General features: G+C 36.6%; 1 non-coding gene across 1 annotated transcript; it reads right to left on the minus strand.

Annotated features, from left to right (window-relative positions):
- Nucleotides 1-4,434: 4,434 nt before the first annotated feature.
- On the minus strand, nucleotides 4,435-4,507 carry TRNAD-AUC (transfer RNA aspartic acid (anticodon AUC)). The gene has a single exon. It is a non-coding gene; the product is annotated as a tRNA-Asp (tRNA).
- Between the last annotated feature and the right edge of the window lie 5,428 nt (nucleotides 4,508-9,935).

Consider the following 9,935-nt stretch of genomic DNA (forward strand, 5'->3'; position numbering starts at 1 on the left):
GTATAATCATGTATCTTTGACAGGGGTTTCCTTGACATATAGTTGTCCAGTATAAGTAAATAGGCTAAGGCGAGTAACCAGTTCACTTTCAAGGTATGATCAAAGATGACATGGTCCAAAATCTAGGAACCCCTCAATTACACAAAAAAAATCTCTGAAAGAAGACTGACTGACTTGTAGCAGGAGGTTGCTGCATTATTTTTGATAATACTAAATCAATATCCAAAGAAAGTGGTAGTAGTAAGAACCACAGAAATAAAAGGAAAAGGGTTTTATGCTCCTCTTACTTCTTCCTTATTGTCTCCTTTATTTCCACTTGAATATTTTCTCTGCCACCCCTCTATCTGCTCCTTTTGTTTAGAAATTCATCTCATTCCCTCTTGAATTCCATGATGCTTCTTGCTTCAGGGGCCCTTTATAGTAATTTATTCCATATCCTTCTAATCCTTCTGTGTAAAATAGTTATGCCTTAGCATTTCTTTTCTAGTTCCCAACTTTCTAATTTTTAGATCATGTCTTCAAGCTTCTGTGGTCTTGCAAGTGTAAAGAGCTTGCTTTTTTGGATCAATTTTATCAGTTCTCTTCATAATTTTTAAAACTTCAATTGGGTTACAAGGAGCCCCTTCTTTTCCACTGAGAATATTCTCAACTTTCTCAGTCTATCCTTATAACTTAAATCTTTGATATCTGGTATCATTTGTATAATTGCTCTGCACTGCTCCCCAGAAGAGCAATTAAACCTTTGCAAAGATATAGTGTCCAGCACTGTATAAACTACTCAAGGTAAGGGTCTGAAATTAAAATTATTCTAAAGTTAAAATAATTCTGCTTCTTTTGATTTAGATGTAAGTTCCTCTAGCATCACTGTTCAGGTTCCAATTCAGTTTGCTATATTTTTAATTTCAGCTACATAATGGAAAGAAAAATTATTTAAAATTATTTCCTATGTGTAACAGGTAAAACAAAGGGGGAGAAACAGTTTTCTGCTCTAAAAATGATATAGCAAGGACGAGGAAGGAAAAATTGGAGAACAAAAATATTATGACCCAATTGCTATCCACTCTAAGGGCATATATGCCCTTATAGGGATCAAAGACTCTCAAATGTAGTTCTAGGTGGAAAAAAAAAAGCACCCAAATTACGAAACCTTGGAAAGAGAATGCTTTCAGAGCTTGACACTGTCTGTACCTCATCCTCATTGTCCAGTGCATTTCACTGTCGGTATAGTAAAAAATAATTGTGCTCAAACCTGGCTATAGTCGATGTATTGACTCAGACACCTTTCTCTTAGTAAGCACGAGCAACAGCTTTACCATTGAGCACTTTTTCTCCCCTCCCCTTATCTGTGAGGCTTAGACTTGTTCTCAGTCATCCTGATTTTACTCTCCTGAGTACATGTCATCTGTGACAGAGGCTGAAACTTCTAGATGGGACAGTAGCACACTTACATGTTTCTTGTCTGTTGAATATAAATATAAGAATCTCACTTTAATTAACCACGCATGCTACAATGCTCTTTCAAATTACAAGGTACATTTAAAAAATGCTTGTTCACATTTTTTCCTAAGTTAAAATTGTTTAAACCTTTCTAAAAAAACCCTACTAATCACTACCTTATACAAAAGAAAATAAAATACTTATTTTTCAAAGCCCTTCATTGACCTGCATTTCTTCAGAACAGTGAAGAGGCTGGGTGGCCTTGGAGACTGCACTCAATAATTTTGCGGAAGCATAAGCTCTTTATTGTTTTCATATTTATGGGAGATAAAGAAAACTGCTCTGTAAATGTCCTCCTCAAATGCCTGGAAAATGCTTCAGTACAAATAGAAAGCCATTGTAGTACTGTGTGTATTGCTGTTGTTCTGACATTTCAACTGGCTCATTGAGATGTTGTTTGTGTAAGGTCCTAAATAAGTAATAGCACTGGCATTGGTGTCTTATGTTAATCCCAAATATGGGATGTTTTTATGAACTTCAGTGTTGTGTTCTGACATTCCCACCATCTAACAGGTTAGATTTTATACTGCAGTAAATCAGTTTATCTCCAGGATTGTGGAAAGGTGTTTGTCATATAAAACTATTAAAGATCTTTGCCTCTAAATAAACCATATTTTGTCTTGGTATTTATGTACAGAAACTACTCAAGTCAGAGGAACAGGTGCTCTGCCCTCTAGTAGAATTTGGGCCAGAATGTGTAGACTCCTTTATACAATTCTGTGAAGAAAGTGTTATGGTGATCCTCCCAGAGACATAAAAGGCTATGCAACGAAAGAATTCTTCAGAGAAGACTGAAACATTTGGAAAACACTTGTCTTGTAGTTCTCAAGATTTCCCAAATTAATTGTTATTTTTAAGTAGGAGAGATTCATTAAAAGCTGTTTTCAGGAAACTGAGATCTTTATGGTAGGATGATATTGATATTATTTCTGTATCATCCACACTCTTAAGTTACTGCTTTCCTATATTTGCAGTCCCTTCTTCTGTTTTCCTGTAATAAGTAATCTAGTTTCTTATTTGTTGCAAATTATCTATTACCCACAGGCTGCACACATTCTACATAGTTGAAAAATTTCCTCTTTCCTCCCAAAATCATGATTAGTTTGTCACCCTAAAGTTGCCACTCTGTCTTATAGTTATGCAAACCAAGAATCTTTCCTCTTTTATGCCACTGATACCTACCAACAGGTATGCCTCTTATGGGATATTTTAGGTATATAACATCTATTCTATTACAGTTAACTATAACTGTATTTCTGGCAGAAAAGTCAGAATAAGAAAATGTGCTCATAAAAAGTATGTTTTCCAAGACGTCTCCATTTGCGAGGCTATTATTCCCATTGCCATCACTGTTGTGCACTCACCTTTCTGTGATTTGATGTGGTCTGTCATCCAAGGTTTGCCACAAGCTCTGCAGAATCTTGTTCCTTACCATTCACTTTAACTCTGTCTCTTTACATATCTCACTTACCTCTTTTTCCTCTTCCTCTTCTTCCTCTCTATGTTCACAGTTCTCTTCTTGACCTCCTTACTGCTTCTCATTTTCTGCATTTAAAACCAACCGTGTTTCATTGACAAATCTCTTACACTAATTTAACCTCTTGAGAACCTCTGTTTCTCTTCCCAGCTCCTCCACCTTCAACTTAAGATTCTTAATTGTTAAACATTCATCACATAAACAGTCCTCTTTAAGTTCCTCAGTGTTCACAGTTGAATGCATATCACATCTCCAGCGACCAGTGGCAGCACTATATTCACTTCAGAACATCCTGGGTTTCATACAAAAGTGGACTTTTGTCCATAAACTGATGGAGACTTCCTGCTAACACAATACAACTATTTTACAGAAATCATGCAAATAAAAGAAAGTTATATGAGTCTGGTGGTGATAACAAATTTGGAGTGAGCGGCACAATGTTCAAAAAGGAAGGTGCTCTGTCCATTTGCAGATGAAGTTCTTTGGTGGGTGCACAACCCTGTTTAAGAATGGTCAGATTCAGAAAAAGCCTTCCATGCACCTGCATAAACAACTCAAAACCAGCTATACTCTCTACGAAATTCTGCTAAAAGGAAACTTTTGGAAATCGTGACCAGGATCAAGAGGAGAAAATGAAAGTACAAGATTTCTTAATATTTTCTATTGTTTGATTTCTCTGAATTTTAGAATGTCCAAAGTTGGACAAGCTTTATTTTTTTCTCTTTAGAGTCCTATGCAGACATAAATCATATTTTCTAGGAACAGCTTTTCTAATATATGAAAATGTTAAGATAAATTGACAAGTTTTATCCATTAGAAGCCTTACTTCTGACTTACCTGGGAGATCTCATGGTACCATAGCAGTATGGGAAGTTGTGTTGTTAAGATACATGTGCTAATAGGAGGAATTACTGGTATATGTTCATACTCACCTGGAATACAGAATCAGCTCTTCTATTGCCATTTCTAAAGGTAATATTCTTATATTCCCCATGGACTGGAACATAGAGACTTTAACATAGTTGGGTCTACTCAGACCTATGAAAATTTCTATCTGTTGAGATACTAAAACTTTACTGCCCTTTCCCAGTAACTCACAGCGTCAACCTAAGAGGGCATATCTGTTCTGTGAAAATTTCCTCCCCAAACCTAAGACTTCTTTTCATTATACTTAATCTAATATTTTTCTGCCATAATTGTTTTCTCTTTTGACACAAAAAATTAGACCTTACAGTTGGATATTGGCCAGTCTTCGCGAGCGAAGATCCGGGGAAGGTCTTTCCACCTTCCAGCCTGTGCATTGGATTTTTAGGTGAGACACAGTGTGCGCGGAACTGAGCCCACCCTTTAATCCTAAGGTTCATCTGCCGGGGCCAAGCGAGCTTGGACGGTGGCAGCGAGGTCCTCAGGATGTAGATGGGTTGCCTTTAAGGGCTAACGAGCTCCACCTGCCCGGTAGTGGCCCTGACCGGGAATCGAACCCGGGTCTCCGCGGTGATAGCGCGGCGTCTTTACCACTAGACCACCAGGGGCTCCAGACCTTACAGTACTTACAGTACATACATACACATATGTATATATGTATGTATGTAATTTGTGCATGGTATGTTAGTGTTTTCTTATTCTATGTTTTTTTTAATTGGTTCTATCATATTCTCACCAAGAATCTAAAGAATTACTGCTGTCAAGTACTACAAGTTGTTTTAGATTAGTACAGAATTGCATTTGCTAATGACCCAGAGTAAATACTTCTTATTAACACTGTATGATGGAATTGTTCTAAGAGGACTCAGTAAGAATGAACCCAGTTGTGATGTACAATTGATGGTAAGTACTAACCCTTGCCCACCAGAGAAGGCCTAAGTAGAGGAGAAAAGAAAAAGGTCTTCCAGAATAAAAATGCAAAGTTTTATTGTGTAAAATAACAGGCATGGTCAAGGAGTTGTCTCAGCCTTCTCCTTCTAGATTATTCACAGCTGTGAATGAGTAATGCTGTTTCTAATTCTGATCTTAGAAGTACCACTAATAAATAGCCTCATTCCACTAAAAACTCAACATTTATTCCTATTCCAGCCTTCCCATTTTTAAAGCAATTTTTAATCCGTGACAGTACTGCATTTCTAACCCCATGGTTATCAAGTTCTTAATGGACTCTTATGAGGTACTTTATCCAAAGACTTTCAAGATCAAATGTCAATTTGTTTTACTTTTTCAAATTTTAAGAGTGTGTATAGAATTTGTAATTTTTTTTTATTACAGTATAGATGGTTTCATTATTTTGCAGGCCTTATAGAGATTTTTTTAATTAAAAGTTTATAATTACCATAATTATTTTTATTTGTTGTGGCATATTATCCCTCCAACACATTTCTCATTCTCTCTTATTTGCCTGTGTCAAAAGTAACTGAAATGATGGTGAAAAGTGATATGAAAACTCAGCAAATGGCAGTGTCAGACTCTTGGTCTGCCAACACTTAGGAAATAAATGCAATATACTGATAGAAGAGACTAATATGGCAGATATTACTGGGCAATCTGCAGCCTTGAAAATACAGACTATCTGGTAAGACATGACATCTTATTCAAATGAGGGAAATTTATATTACTAAAGTCACTCTTAAGCAATGAAGATGTTGACGTGAAAAATAAGAGTGACAAACTTATGGCAAATAATTTACTTCCTGCACTATTTTTTGTTAGAGTAATTTCTCCCCTATGCAACTTGTCCAACAAAAGCACCCTGAAGTATTTAAACAAAAACTTGGTCATGAGGGTTGTTTTTATTTTTATTCTTTTGACTGAGTATGCTGTGCCTGTTGTTCTATTGTCAGAGGATGGAAAGAATCTCAGATTCATACTGTCAAGAAAAATTCTAGACTGCTTAAGTTCAAGTAATTAAGGTTCCTGGAAGAGAGAAATATAAAATGCTACCCTTTCAAGCTGAGAGGGCTTATATACACCGTAGTCATACATTCTTTTTGCTTATAATTTGGGATTCCTGACACTCCTGATAGACAGATAGATGGACTGGCTTGACTTTTAATTTCTGTTGATTCTTTCCATTTCTTTCTTCCCTCCTTTCTTTCTCTCTTTTTCTTCTCAATGATTTATTCTTTCACTCTTTCTCTTTCTTCCTCACTTTCCTGCCTTTCTCTCCTCTCTGGCTCTTTCTCTCTCTTGGTCTCTTTCTCCTTTCCCTTCTTTTCTCCTTCACACCAAGTACACGAGCTTTAATGTAGTTTATTTTCTTGATTAAAGTTATTTAAAAAAAACCCCAAACACTTTAAAATAAAGTCTGAGAAAAGACTTTTCTCACTTTGCTTTAACACCAACAATTTCCGGTGAAATCTCCTTCCTCCTCTGCCCATAATTGTATTATTATGACAAACTTACTTAATGGGTAAGAAGAAGAACTGATTTTTGATTTGAGAATTATTTTCTTATTTATGTGATAAGCTAGTTATATCAGGTTGGAGTTAGGTTGGAAAAGACCTCTGAGACCATCGAGTCTAAATTACAGTAACGCTGGGTCTTTTTTGCTTGGTCATTGGGAATGTGTCACAAAATCTACATTTTCATAAGGTTATACCCAAAAAAGACAAAAGCAGTGTAAGAGGTGGATGAATCATCATACCTATTTTACTAAAAATAGTGTCCTTGGACACATTTAACTGCTTACCAAAGTCAAGGCAAATCGTGTTAGGCACTGATCTCAGGTCTATCCTGTTGGTTAAGCTTAATATGTTAGCAGCCTTTCCTCACTGCTTCCTGGATTTTGAGGGAGGGTGAAACCAATCAGTTGCTGAGGAAGCAAAGTTCAGAGCTGCTCTGAAGAGCTCTGCACCATGAGGCCCTATATAATGCTGTGTTGCAAACAAAGCTCAATACCAAGGAATCATTAGCAAATTTAGCTCTGTGGTCTGAGCAACTTTGGTGTCAGACTTGTTTGAGGTCTGGCTGACCAATATGCTTGTCATAATAAATAACTTTTCCAAGCTAAAATGGGAAGTTATTTTAAACTGGTTTATGCTCTTGGTCAGGCACCAAGCTCCTTTTTCATCTCTGCCTGATATGTGTACCTACTTCACACACATAAAATACTGAGACACCAGTTGATTTCAGTGAGATCTGCATATCTGAACATATGACTTAGAAGAAGGGCTTATGTTTTTGCCAGGATGTTTATTCATGTTTGACTCTTGATTTGAAAGACCTAACAGTTCTTTAAGTGGTCAAATTGCATCAGAAGCAGGGACTGTAGGACTCTGACTTATGAAATACCCTCCAGTGTTACAGGGACAGTGACTGTAGAAAGAGCTAAACAGAGAGTCTGGACCTGACACAGAGCCACAAACCCCCATTTAAACTTATGGAAAAAGTAGGGGGCTGTAATAAGCAATCTGCAAGCTGGGGTTTGTGACTTCATTGTTGTGATCAGGAGTTTAACAAAAATTCAGTTACTTTTATTAATCTACAGTGTGATACAGAATTAAAACACCACCATGCAGTGCAGGTTTAATCCAGGATATTCTGGGGCCTTCTAGTTTGGGTTATGCTCTGAAATTTTGAAACTGTCGCTGTGAATCTACATCACATTTACAAAAATGACTGAAGATGCATAGGCATTCAGCACATGCTGAAAAAAAACAGAAGAGAAAACCTGATAGCAACTTTGGGAACAATCACCTGTCATCTTAAAACAGGGCATATAATAGACAATCTGAGTCAAGTCCTTTGTCACTTTCCCTGAATTTAAATTCAAAGGTAAAATATAACAATGTTATTCGTTTTTGCTGCATAAAGACTTCTTTCCACTCATAACAAAAATAAGAAAAGATGGTTATTACATGCATCACTTTAGCAATTTTAATCTGCTTTCAATTTTCCTACATATCTAGAGGGCTATTGTATGTCCAGTGGTTTCAACGCATATACCACTGAACAGAAAGAAAGAAACATACGTCGTGCCAAAATCATTTATTTTATTACAACTTTTTCCTTCCAATTTTCTACTTATAATGAGTGCATAAAAGACCCCTTTTCACCCTATTGTTTTTAGTCTAAAAGCCACTTTATTCTTAATAAAAGGAATAATAAGTGCCAGTTGTAAAATACTCTGTCAATCACTCCAGCACTTACAATTGTGTAACACCTTCCTTTAGGACCTCTTAGAGTGCTTTTGAAAAGATAAAAACAAATAAAATAAAATTACAATTACGTTTGAATTCAGAATTAAACTATCAGTTTTAGATCACTTGAATTTTGTTACTAAAGGTTGAAAAGAGACAATGTGCCCCTGAATACCCTGCAAGTAGCTGAAAGCTGCAGTAGCCTTGTCCATGCTGATCTTTGAATGAGTTATTTCATAAGACCCTAATCAAAAGCAGCCTGAATTCTAACAGAAAACATCTTCTTTTGCCCTGGTTCCCCATAGCCAATATTCTTCATCTTATATTATTTCCATTTTCCAGTTTTTGCTGCGTATTGTTTTCTCTGTGTGCACTGGTGGTGGTGATAAAAAGGGAAAATTTGGATCCCTCAATAAAACCCATAATCAGGTTAATTGGAAAGGGGGAGGAGTGAAAACTAAGTAGGATGAAGGCTCAGTATGCTGGGACTGGTCATTGCTTAGCTTGTGTACTGTGGACATTTAATTTTTGAGATTAATGTAGTTCATCAGGAAAACAAAAAATTAGTCGGGATAAAGATTATCCAGTGACCAAAAATGCTGGCTCCCTTTAAATGTTTGAGACATTTAAATTAGATACCTATATGAAGTTTTTCCATGTCTATTCAAAAGAATCAGAGCACCTGTGAGTCCTCAGAAAGGCATGTCAATGGTTCATCATTTAGTTCTCTCTTTTGCTGTTATTTTTGGTAGCAGAGGTCTCGTTACAAGGAGATCACAATCCATGGGTTTATGAAACTACTTGTTAAAGGTAATGGGAAGGGCTACAAAACTATGGTGCTTTTTAAAATTTTTTTTTATTTTGTTTTTACTAGACGACAAATCAGCTCCTCAAGATATTCTGCTTTCTTCTCTGAGGCCCCTTCAGATTATAAAGAAATGATGATCAATTTAATGGTAAGAAAGGTGGTGAAACAGATTATACCCATTTTCTTTCTTATGCCTTAAAGTACAGAAAATCTGAGGGGAATTTTTCAGTGCTCTTTCAATGAAACACATAAAACACTGATGAAGGCTATTAAAACTCATGCACTGTTGGAACAGAAGGAAGCCATCTAGTCAAATCCCATGAGTGAGGCCATGTAATGCCTATTGCATGGTTATCATCTGTAGTAACCATAAATAAATAGAGAAATGCTGGTCAGAGCTGACAGTATTTTGAGGAGGAGTAAACTGACCCTAACCTACAACCAACAAAAAATTAAACAGAGACAAAGATTAGAGTCCTGCTGACTTGGGTCTCATGCCATCTGAGATGTCCTAGGACTTCCTGTCTGATCTCCACTCTTCAAAAAAACACAGGTATTCCCTAGTTCCTATGGAGAATTTACCAGTCCCATAAAAAAATCTCAAGGCACCTCAAAAATCAGCTGATCCTTATTCTTAGGCATTGTAATGATGCTGTCACCTCATGACAGTCTCCACCTGTAGATATCTAATTAAAAAGTTCTGTTTAAGTATCTTGGTGCTACCTCAGGACCTTAATTTGAGGATCTTTTCAGTTCCTGAGACATCCAGAGGGGGCTGGTATATGCGGCATGGTGGACCTACACCTTTCTGGAGCTAGCTGGTGGAGTCCAAGCACATTACCTTCAGCATTTTCAGATGACACTTAGAGGTCTACATTTCAGAAACTGAAAAATTTCCTAGATCTCTATTGATTACCACAGCAACCTAGAAAACTAACTTCCAAGCTGTAAGTACTGAATGCTGATTCATGTGCTTTAATCTCAAAAAAAGAAAATACATACTATCAGGGAGAGGGGCAGTGTG

The sequence above is a fragment of the Myiozetetes cayanensis genome, unplaced genomic scaffold, assembly GCF_022539395.1.
Source record: "Myiozetetes cayanensis isolate MyiCay16 unplaced genomic scaffold, myiCay2020 scf3, whole genome shotgun sequence".
Classification (NCBI taxonomy): Eukaryota; Metazoa; Chordata; class Aves; order Passeriformes; family Tyrannidae; genus Myiozetetes; species Myiozetetes cayanensis.